We start from the raw sequence: 11,813 nt of genomic DNA, 5'->3' as shown, positions 1-11,813 counted from the left end.
CCACAAATGTATCCAGTTGAAGCAGTTATTTACAAAGTATCTTGGGAGGGGCTTATTTACTATATTATAATTTAAACAGACTTTGGAAGGCTGGAAGTTTTAGAAATACCATTCCAGGCTGCCGCGGGTGGCGTTACGCCTCCAGGAGTAAAACTAAATATAGCTGTATAGGCAGCGTTTCATCGTGAAACACAGTACATACAAACCCCATGCACCATAACCACTGCAACACACTGGAGCGGTCATGGTGCTCTGATTAACTGATTTAATTTCTGTGAAATTGTGCTAGCGCATTGTGTGGCCCATATTCTGCAATGTAATCATTGTATTCATCCTCTAAACACTGTGTGGACGTAAATACAACAATGCGGCTTTAACAAAGTATAAACCTTAAAGGAAACACCCTTTTTAACACAGTTATGTAGGGCTAGTAAGTTTTTACACTGCAGATGCTGGAAGTAAAATCACAGTAGCAGCAGATCCCTTCCGCGACAAATAACTGTATTTAGCAAACTCAGCCTTGATACCATCTGCTAATTTACATCCATCCACGCGTTTCATTCATTGATGCTGATTTGTTTTCATTATATCTAATTGAATGTTCCCAAGATAAGAAACATGAATATACTGGGTCAGAGTGTCTTGTGTTTAATCAATGCTCTCAAACAAGAGTACGAGAAACAACCAGATCTGAATCCCTGGCATGTGCCAAAATATACAGAACAAGGGTCACATTCATTGGGAACCAGGATACATTCGGTACCAACAGCCACTAGGAAACTCTGTAGTATAATCTATATCTCGAAAGATCAGTCAATACAATTCATTAACTGCACCGGCAAATAAAGAAAATGAATGTGATGTGTAGATCTTTTTGTAAGGCATCTGTGTAACTAATAAAAAAATTCTTATAATTTAAGGATATTATTATTGCCATTTATATAGCGCCAACAGGTTCTGTAGCGCTTTACAATATTATGAGAGGGGGATTTAACTATAAATAGGACAATTACAAAAAACTTACGGGAACAATAGGTTGAACCGGGAAAAACACTCTTTTTATTAATATACTTTTGACTCGTAAAGCCTGTTTGCCACAAGCAGGCCCCTAGAAGATGTGAGAGTAGCCGGGACGGTAATAGCCATCGTAACCAAAGGACAGCACAAAAGTGCCATAAGGCTTCATGTTTGCTGCTGTAAAGCAATGTTGTTGAGATGTGCTGGAAGTATGGACAGGATGATACCGGAGAAACTGACGGAAGCCAAGCACAGAGAGATGGACACAGGTTTCTTCAGGAAGGAAGAGATTCTTTATTGGATCACCGATCGGGACTCAGAGGGACTAGCGTCACCAAAATACAGCAAAGTCTGAGTACTGAATACATAGAGTACATTCCTTATATAGCACTGTAGCTCCTCCCACAATTAACTACACCCACACATACCCTTAACCTATTTAATAAATAGAGTCTAAACTCATCCATCCGGTCTAACCACGTGGCTCATCTGATACAAAGGAGAGGGACGCGTAATTCCAGTTCTTACATTCCTGCACCTGGTCAGTACAGTGATAACAGTATCTTAGCTACGTGTAATTAACTAACTGATACTACAAACACATATACATACATATGCCTTGTGGCAATCTTAGCCTGCTAAACTTGTATTTTACTGGAATTACATCACATTCCCCCCTTTGATGCCTCTGATATTTCACAATTACTTGAGGCATCACTTAACCTTGGTTTGCATATACCTCAGGTTACCATGAACCAGACCAGACTTATCTTATGATGTGAATCTTTTAACACTCATCTTCCTGCATTGGTTCTCCTTGATCTAGAGCCTTATACTTATATATCGCCATTATCTGTGCAGCAGCCTTCCTCTCTGCTATACTTCCTATCAGGCTTTGCACAGACCTAACTACTAAGGGTATAAGACACGGTAGGAGTAGACACAACAGTAAAATCAGTAGGACTCCACCTACCACTGCCTTAAGCCCTCCAAACCACTCATACCAGCTACCAAACCAACTACTTGGATTGTACCCTTTCCATACCTGAGTAGGCACATGCACTAGTTTAACCATATGGCTAGTAAGCTCAGCTATTGCTTGCCCTTCGTCATCTATTTGAAGACAGCAATTGCTCAGGTTAAACTTCCCACATACACCTCCCTCTACTGCCAAAAGGTAATCCAAGGCTAATCTATTTTGGTACACTGCTGTCCTCATCCTGGTATTATGCTTCGCTAGAAGATTGAGTGCTTGTGAGGTCTCATTAGTAATAATCTCAACCACCGCCTGTAATCTTATAATACGGTTGAGCATATAAATTGGGGTTCTATAACCAAAGGTACCATCTTCTGCCCACGTGGCTGGCCCATAATAATCTATGATACGCTGGGGAGGCCATTCATTATCTTCCCAGGTGCCTATCTCTAAGGGTCCCCTTTTCTTCCTATGATTCACATCATACACTTTAACACCTAAAGTCTCACCTGTTTCAATCGGTAACAAGAAGAAGGATGGTTTGAGCATACCCAACACACATGCCCCTTCCCAGTCCTGTGGCAACTCCGAATAGGCTTTCTTACCACAGATCCAGTACAAATTTGCTGGGGCTCTCCAGGTAGATGTGATGGATAAATCAAACCACACATCCTTTAAACTGGCATATCTAGCAAACGGGTTAGATGGTTCTGAGACATTTGAAGCCGACCACCAAGTTGTATTTTTAGTATCATCATCATAAGCTTTTTGCCCTAGACAAGTTAATTCTCCTACAGAAGTATTATACATTATTCCTTTCCTTGCTATGCAAACATAACCTATGATGGAGGTCTTTAATCTCCACTCAGATTTACCTCTAACACTCAAATGATAATCGGCTTGTGTAGATATTAGTTGGTCAACTGCCTCAGAACCGGACATTACCTCCTTTGCTTCCCAAGGCCATTGGTCTCCCATGTTAGTACCTCCACACACATAGCAGTTGGTAACATTAAGACTACCGGCAATACTTTCAGCTAGGTCAATGAACAGGTTTTTAGCGTTATGGGGGATCTTATTATCTATACTCATCTCTTCATAAAAGGAATGGTATACTTGATGAGTCTGGGAGGATACCGTATCAGTCTCTATTCCTATAAACAATAATGTCCCAGGATCTAAACCCGTCCCGTATATCTGAAACCCAAATAAATTTCCATACTTATCTAGGAACTTGTCGGGGTTATTAATAAGTATATGGACTGGGTTGCATTCCATAGACTTACAATAAGGGCTAGTCGGCAACTTAGTCACTATCATGTCTTTATCTACTGTCTGTCCCCAAGTCGCCCACCCCACACAAGACCAATATGGACAAAAGTTATAGTCTTTATTGGGGCATCTAGGACTCACATATTTATTTTTACTACTGGGACAAATATATTTATCATTAGACCCATACGTCCTCTCCCATCTAAGATCCCCACATACATTCCACGGTTTTCTACCACTTGATATCGCCTTACATGCATCAAATAGCAGAACACCCGAAGAATGTACGGATTCTAACACCGTCTTATTAATTAGGGTCCCCTGAGGATCTCCATTCCTGAGAGTCAACCAAATTGTACGAGGTTGATACTCTGGACTGAAGCACTTAGGTTCTCCTACTCCTAAATGGCACACACTATAGTCTATATTTAGGTATCTACATCTTGATACCTCTCCTTTACATTCGTATTGTGAATGCCAAATTAGGGTTTGGGAAATATGGTTACCTGTTCTCGTAGTCTTAATGCATACCTCACAGCTAGGAGTGTCGGTACCTCTACCTTCCTGAATATAAAAACACATATAAATAAACACAATCAAAAGCACATCTTTCGCCGTCATCCTCAGTCTTCGTCCGTGCGATGGAACCTCAGCTTCCAGGATGTGAGGGCTGCAGGGAATGGAGTTCTGCTCGTCTTCACAGGTGTCCCTTCGAGACTTTCCTGGCTTATACACTATGTGTTGGTAAGCGGACAGGCTTTATTATGGCCTTCTCACTCACACCTGTAACAATAAAATTTGTAATCCACAATAATTCCTCGTTACTCCGACTGAGTAGTGCGTTTCAACCGGATCTTGCAGGGATTCTCTGGATCTGCTGTAATTTGCCAAGAATCGACTGCTGCTGGTTTAACCCTGGAGTGATGTATCCACGGAGTTACTTCGGCTACTTTTATCGCTGTAGGGGTAGACAAAAGAACAACATAAGGACCTCTCCACTTGGGCCCTAACGGTACATTATTCCACTCTTTAATCCACACTTGGTCTCCTGGATGATAACTATGAACAGGGGGATAAATATTCACAGGTAATCTATCTTGTACCCATTTCTGTACCTCCTCCATAGTCTTACCCAACTCTACAACCTGCTGCCGGGTAATTCCTTCTCCCAACTGACTCAAGTCCCCCCTTAAGTTACCAAGTACGGGAGGTGGTCGCCCATACATGATTTCAAAAGGAGAGAGGCCCATCCTTCTGGTAGGGGTACTGCGGATTCGCAATAAAGCTATGGGTAAGAGAACGTTCCACTTAAGTTGGGTTTCCTGACACATTTTAGCCAACTGGTTCTTTATAGTTCTATTCATTCTCTCTACCTTACCAGAACTCTGGGGTCTATATGCAGTATGAAGCCTCCACTTTATACCAAGCATATGAGTCAGTTGTTGTAGGCACTGATGAACAAAAGCTGGACCATTGTCCGATCCTATAGAACAGGGTAGTCCATATCGGGGTATTATTTCTCGTAGCAGGAATCTTACAACTTCTCCTGCTTTCTCTGTACGAGTAGGACATGCTTCTACCCAGCCTGAATAGGTGCACACAATTACCAACAGGTAACGATGTCCACCCGATTTAGGCATTACTGTAAAGTCTATTTGTAGATCGGACATGGGGAGTCCCCCCATAAACTGGACTCCTGGTGGCTTTACTGGTCCTTGTCTTGCATTATTCTTAGCACACGTTACACATCTGCGTACAATGGCCTGAGTCAAGTTGGACAATCTTGGTATGTAGAAATGTTTCCTGAGAGATTCTTCAGTACTGTCTCTCCCAGAATGTGTCCCGTTGTGATAATTTTGGACAATTTCTACCGCTAGTGATGCTGGTATGACTATTCTTCCATCTTCTAGCTGATACCACTTGTTCTCCAAATACTTTCCCGGTTCAGTCTTTAACCACTCCTCTTCTTGAGCTGTATAAACTGGAGTCCATTGGGACAGTGGAGTTGGTATAAGAGCAGCTATATGCCCCACATACTCCTGTCTTCCTGATTCAGCAGCACGCTTAGCTGCACTATCTGCCATCCGATTTCCCTTGGTTACATCACCATCTCCTCTCAGATGCGCTCGACAATGTATGATACCGACTTCTTTCGGCTCCCACACTGCTTCCAATAGTTGTAGGATTTCAGCTGCGTACTTGATTTCTTTGCCTTCTGAATTCAGTAGTCCTCTTTCTTTATACAAAGCTCCGTGGGCATGAGTGGTTAAAAACGCATACTTAGAGTCCGTATAGATATTTACTCTTAAACCTTCAGCCAATTGTAACGCTCGTGTTAGTGCTATTAATTCTGCCTTTTGTGCTGATGTTCCTTTCGCCAGTGGCCGAGCTTCTATCACCTTGTCTATTGTTGTCACTGCATATCCTGCATAGCGGATCCCTTCTTTCACATAACTACTGCCGTCGGTGTAATATTGAACATCGGGGTTCTGGATGGGAAAATCACGAAGATCTGGTCTACTTGAAAATACTTCATCCATTACTTCCAAACAATCATGTTGACTTTCAGTAGGTTGCGGCAAAAGGGTAGCTGGATTTAAGGTGTTTACAGTCTCTAAATGCACTCTTGGGTTTTCACACAACATTGCTTGATACTTGGTCATACGGCTGTTACTAAACCAATGATTTCCTTTGTAATCCAACAACGTCTGTACTGCATGTGGGACTCGTACATAAAGTTCTTGACCCAGAGTGAGTTTATCGGCTTCAGCTACTAGCAGGGCGGCTGCAGCTACGGCTCTTAGACAAGGTGGAAGTCCGCTGGCCACTGCATCCAGTTGCTTAGACATGTAGGCAACAGGTCTTTGCCATGATCCCAAGTACTGTGTCAATACTCCCACAGCCATTCTTCTTTGCTCGTGTACATATAAGTAGAATGGTCGTGTGTGATCAGGTAGACCTAATGCTGGGGCACTCATCAAAGCCTTCTTCACATCTTCAAATGCCGTTTGCTGTTCTTGGGTCCATAAGAAGGGGTCGTGCTCTGTACCTTTGATGGCTGCGTACAGAGGTTTTGCCAGTATCGCATAGCTGGGAATCCATATCCTACAGAAGCCTGCTGCCCCCAAGAATTCTCGCACTTGTCTTCTATTCTTGGGTATTGGTATTTGGCAGACAGCTTCTTTTCTTTCTGGCCCCATAATCCTTTGACCTTCAGAGATATGGAATCCCAGATACTTGACAGTTGGCAAACACAACTGAGCCTTCTTCCTGGACACCTTGTATCCTGCCTTCCAGAGAATATGTAGTAGATCGTGCGTTGCTTGCTGACATTTTTCTTTTGTAACTGCTGCTATCAACAAGTCATCTACATATTGTAACAATACACATTCTCCTGGGATAGACTCGAAATCCAGTAGATCTTGACTTAGAGCTGAACCAAATAGGGTAGGTGAATTTTTAAACCCTTGGGGCAGTCTTGTCCAAGTCATTTGGCGTTTTGAGCCCGTTACAGCGTTCTCCCATTGGAAAGCGAAAATACATTGGCTTTCTGCGGCAATTCGGAGGCAAAAGAAGGCATCTTTGAGATCTAAGACTGTGAAGTAAGTAGCCCCGCCCGGAATTAAAGCAAGCAGGTTATATGGATTGGGTACAACTGGATGTATGCTAACAACCGCATCATTGACTGCTCTTAAGTCCTGTACAGGTCGATACTCATCTGTACCGGGCTTTTGAACAGGCAGCAATGGGGTGTTCCAGGGGGAAGTACAGAATTTTAGGATACCATACCGTATGAACTTATCCAGATAGGATTGGATGTTCTTCTTAGCCTTCTGCGGAATGTGATATTGTCTTAGGCTCACTGGATAAACCCCATGTTTCAGTTCAATTTTTATTGGTGGAATATTGCGGGCCAGTCCTGGTGGGTTGTTCTCTGCCCAAACTCCTGGTATGTTAAACAATGTCTCATCACTCCTAGGGTTTTGGCTAGTCAACACTGTATAAAGTCGCCACTCTTCTTCCTTTGGTACGGATAAAGTCATAATACCTGAAGGTCCATTAAACTTTAAGGATGTTGTTCCATTTGGTAGGAACGTAATCTGCGCTTGTAATTTTGATAGCATATCACGTCCCAGCAATTGGACTGGACATTCAGGCATATAAAGGAATTGGTGTTTTACTACGTGGCCTCCCAATGTACAGAGTCGACTTTTAAGAACCGGTTTTTCAGCACTTCTTCCAGTTGCTCCTATCACAGTAATAGTCCTTCCAGATGGAGGAGCAACTAGATTAGTCACCACTGAATGTTCAGCACCAGTGTCGATCATGAACGCACTCCTTTTCCCCCCTATTGATACATCGACCATAGGCTCCGCTCGACCAAGGGGGATGGAGCCCGGTCGGTATCAATAGTCCTCCATGACAGTGTCAGCCAATCCTACAAAGTCCCTACCTTCTCTATCGCGGGACCTTTGCGCTGCTGGAATATACCTGTCTTCCCTAACACTTCCTCTGTTCCCATTACTCCCTCTATAACCATTACTCCCTCCGGGGCCTCCTCTACCTCTCGCTCTACCTCTAAAGTTTCCGTAGCCTGCCCTGGGTTGGTCTCTCTCGTACTGCTCTCTTTGCGGACATTCGTTCCTCCAATGCCCTTCTTCCTTGCAATACGCGCATTGATCCCTACTCAAAGGCTCCCTACTCCATCTATTATGGCCTCTATCTGGGCCCCGTTTATCTACGCCTGCGATCGCTACCGCTAGCATATCAGCCTTTTTACGCATCTTGCGCTCTTCCTCTTTCTTACTTTCTGTATCCCTGTTCATATAGACCTTATTTGCTACCTCCATTAGTTGGGTGATGGACATACCTGCAAACCCTTCTAACTTTTGTAGCTTGCGCTTAATATCTCCGTATGCTTGGCTGACAAAGGCGGAGTTAACCATTCGGGAATTGTCTGCGTCTTCCGGATTAAAGGGGGTATACAAGCGGTATGCCTCCAATAATCGGTCATAAAAGACACTGGGCGCTTGATCGCTTTTCTGGATCACCTCAACTGTCTTCGACATGTTAATGGCTTTCTTTCCTCCGGCTTTCATGCCAGCAATTATAGCGTCTCTATAGGCTCTGAGTTGAACCATATCAGCACCATTTACGTTCCAATCGGGATCGGTGTTGGGATAGTGTGTCGCGGCCCATGCTGCTGGATTGGCTTGGTTCAAAGCACGGGCTCTATCCTCTAATGCTTTAATGGCTGCTTGATTTATTCTTGTCCTTTCCTCATTGTTAAATAAAGTCATTAGTAACTGCTGGCAATCAGCCCATGTCGGATTATGCGTCTGTACTATTGAGGTGAACAGATCAGTCATAGCTTGTGGTTTCTCAGTATACGAGGAATTATGGGTCTTCCAGTTTAAAAGATCGGTTGTGGTAAATGGGACATATACGAAGACTGGGTCAGCGTGTGCCATTTGACCTGCGGCATCGATATAAGCTGACCCGGGATTCAGACGAAGAGGCATCTGATAGTGCTTTAATTGTTGGGCACCAGTCAACTGTCGGGTTTGGATGGGGCTACGTAGAGAGGCGTCAGTCATGGGTTCCGGTCGGGGAGAGATAGGGTATGGGGATGTGGGAGGTCGGTTTTGGGAAAAGGTCGTAAATAAAACACTTCGAGCCGAGCTAGATGAAGCTTGACCGGAAGTCTGAAGTGGCGCCAAATCAGGATATTCGTTTCTAATGGGGGTGGATTCTGGTTCCGGAAGGGGAGATTTAGTACGAGGGGGGGTGGATCCTGTACTGGAGGAGGAAGCGGAAGTGGATGAGGGTAATGAGGGGAGGGGTGCAGGACTTCCTGCGTTTGCGTCACTTCTTCTTAACGGAAAGTAAGGGGGCGGCAAAGGGATCTCGGACTCAGGGGGCGTGTCCAAAATGGGCCTAACACCAGTCCTAGTGGACGAGCAAGTCCTAGCTACCATGAGGCGACACTGCTCCTCGTGGCATGTCTGGAGCCATTTTGGCGAGTCATTTACGGCCTGTCTCCAACAGTCAATATAAGGAAACTGGCCGTAAAGTTCAGGCCTACCCGATACAGCCACGTGTAAGCGCTGTACCAGAGTTGGATCCAAACTGCCACGTGGCGGCCATGCCGCAACCAAAGTAGGCCACTCCCTAGTACACAAAGTGACCAAACGTACAGGAGACATCTTTACCCCAAAATCACAAACTTTGAATCCCTTTTTAAAATTCTTAACCATACATCCTAAGGGATCCGGAATCGTTGACTGCGACGCACCCATACTTAACAATGGAACGTCGTCGACAACGAATACTATACACGCGTACTATTCAACAGTCACACCCGTTTCCTCTGGCAACAGCACCACGTGGTACGGTTACCAAGTGAAACGTACACAATAACAATAAACACTCAGGGAATTCCCGTACACACACAGCTGTTACACCAGTCACTATATAATCAATATTATGCCCTTTGGCGTAACTATACAGTCACCCACGCTATAATTCTCTATATACGAATTACCCGTCTATAACACACCCCAGTAACATCGTCTTTTACAAATAGCGGTTACAGTACGGTTAGCATAGGTCAAAGCACAAGTTAAGGTCACAATACAATTATTAGTGGTTATGGTGTTAAACATGCAATGGACGACAATGATTAGTACTTATTATATAATGTCAGTAAATATACAGGGTTATGGTACCGTGCACTATAATACAGCAACACACTATTAACACTCTCGCTAGACGGCTGAGCTCGCGCTATCTAACAAGATATACACTTTACTAAAACAATCGTTAACACATTTACAATTCCCAACTAAACTATTGGCCAGTACCTTGAATGGACTACCTAAAACTATATACACCCGTTTTGGTTAGCCACACTGCCCAATCACCACATATATAGCGAGCTAGAGAACCGAATTTACACAGGCGCCTCTTAGTCGCACTATCAAAAGTCTAGTGGGTTCCAAATTTACACGCCTTCCCACTTAGCCCAGATAGGATGAGAACTAGCGAACCGAATTTACACAGGCGCCGCTTAGTCTCCCGGTCCCTCCGACCTAGCGAACGTAATATACACCCTAGAACGCTAGTCTAGACAAGACACCGGTGTCCGGCTAGGGCTATTTACACCAGGACCCCGCCTGACTAACCAAATCAAACGGTCTGACTAAAGAGCGTTCGATCGAGCGGTGCGCCTTCGCTCCTTCCCTCCGACAGAGGGGGCAGATACACAGATTCAAAACCCCTTTGGGCCTACCGCACAATCGGTATACCCCTAGTGGGTCCTGCCGTCTAAAACAGCAGTTGTCTTACCTCCTCGTTCCTGAACCTGAGTTCACACTCATCGACGGGGACACCCCAGCACTTCTCACGTAGAGGCCGATGATCTCCTGGACAACAGACCAGTGGCGCCGAGACGAAGGGAGGTCCACGCAGAAGTTCAGGGGTGCAGCCGTAGAGAACGTGGGCAAAGATAGACCGTCTCACGCCTCTGCCTCTCAGCTACCGTTGAACGATGAGCTTCCCGGCCAATGCACCAAATGATACCGGAGAAACTGACGGAAGCCAAGCACAGAGAGATGGACACAGGTTTCTTCAGGAAGGAAGAGATTCTTTATTGGATCACCGATCGGGACTCAGAGGGACTAGCGTCACCAAAATACAGCAAAGTCTGAGTACTGAATACATAGAGTACATTCCTTATATAGCACTGTAGCTCCTCCCACAATTAACTACACCCACACATACCCTTAACCTATTTAATAAATAGAGTCTAAACTCATCCATCCGGTCTAACCACGTGGCTCATCTGATACAAAGGAGAGGGACGCGTAATTCCAGTTCTTACATTCCTGCACCTGGTCAGTACAGTGATAACAGTATCTTAGCTACGTGTAATTAACTAACTGATACTACAAACACATATACATACATATGCCTTGTGGCAATCTTAGCCTGCTAAACTTGTATTTTACTGGAATTACATCACAAGGATGCACAGAAATGCAAAGTCTGCATATATTTCCTCTGAGTGGGTTTTGGAAAAATGAATGTGTCCAAAGTTGTAATGTTTTTAAAAAATATTACAAATCTTTAATCTAAAATGTAGTGGGGGGGGGGGGGAGGGACAGTGACAGTTAAAATGTAACTTCTGCACCAGATCTCTTAGTCTTACGTAAGTATCAGCTTTAGAACAGTCAGCTCTGACTATCTAATAATGTCACTGGGACAACCGGATGGCAGAAGAATGAGTCCCTGAGATACTTTTATCATTGCATAACCTCTCCAAAAAGGAGCCACTGATAAAAATTACTTTTATTACTGCATGCAAGCCGTATACATAATATCTTAACATATCCATTAAAAATATAAAACATGCATCATTTAAAAACCAGTGACTGGATTTCCCCTTCTCACCAATAACGTTCCCAGTAATATGCTTTGTGTATGAGTATCACAGAGCTCCACCGAAATAAAACACAGGAATATTCAATACATATTTGTGTATCACAGA

The sequence above is a fragment of the Pelobates fuscus genome, chromosome 4, assembly GCF_036172605.1.
Source record: "Pelobates fuscus isolate aPelFus1 chromosome 4, aPelFus1.pri, whole genome shotgun sequence".
In the NCBI taxonomy this organism is placed as follows: Eukaryota; Metazoa; Chordata; class Amphibia; order Anura; family Pelobatidae; genus Pelobates; species Pelobates fuscus.
Note: the sequence above shows the minus strand (reverse complement) of the source record.